Below are 538 nucleotides of genomic sequence, written 5' to 3'. Positions count from 1 at the left end.
AGTTCTTTTTTGAATTGTTTTAAAAATATAGATAACACTACACTTGCTAATTCAGCATTTTTCAGGTGTACGGTTCAGTAAAACCAGTTACATCAGTCATGTTGTAAAATCATCACCAATGTCCATTGCCAGATTTTCCATCCCCATAAACAAAAACTCAGTGCTGCCTAAGCAGTGATTACCCCTTTCCCTATCCCTCCCATGCCTGGTAACCACTATTAAACTTTGATCTCTATACATTTGCCTATTCAAGTATTTCATATTAGTGAGATGATACAATATTTGTCCTTTTGTGATTGACTTATTTCACTCAGCATAATGTTTTCATGTTCATCCATGCTGTTGCACGCATCAGGAGTTTATTTCTTGTTATGGCAGAGTAATATTCCATTGTATGTATATACCACATTTTATTTATCCATTTATCTGTTGACGGATATTTGGGTTGTTTCCACCTTTTGGCTATTGTGAGAAGTGCCACAATCAGCTGGTATACATGTGTCTGTTTATGTCACTGCTTTCACATGCCAAAGTGTAT

This window comes from Trichechus manatus, unplaced genomic scaffold (genome assembly GCF_000243295.1).
Source record: "Trichechus manatus latirostris isolate Lorelei unplaced genomic scaffold, TriManLat1.0 scaffold00232, whole genome shotgun sequence".
NCBI lineage: Eukaryota > Metazoa > Chordata > Mammalia > Sirenia > Trichechidae > Trichechus > Trichechus manatus.
The sequence above is the reverse complement of the archived record's forward strand: the minus strand, read 5'-3'. Positions refer to the sequence as shown.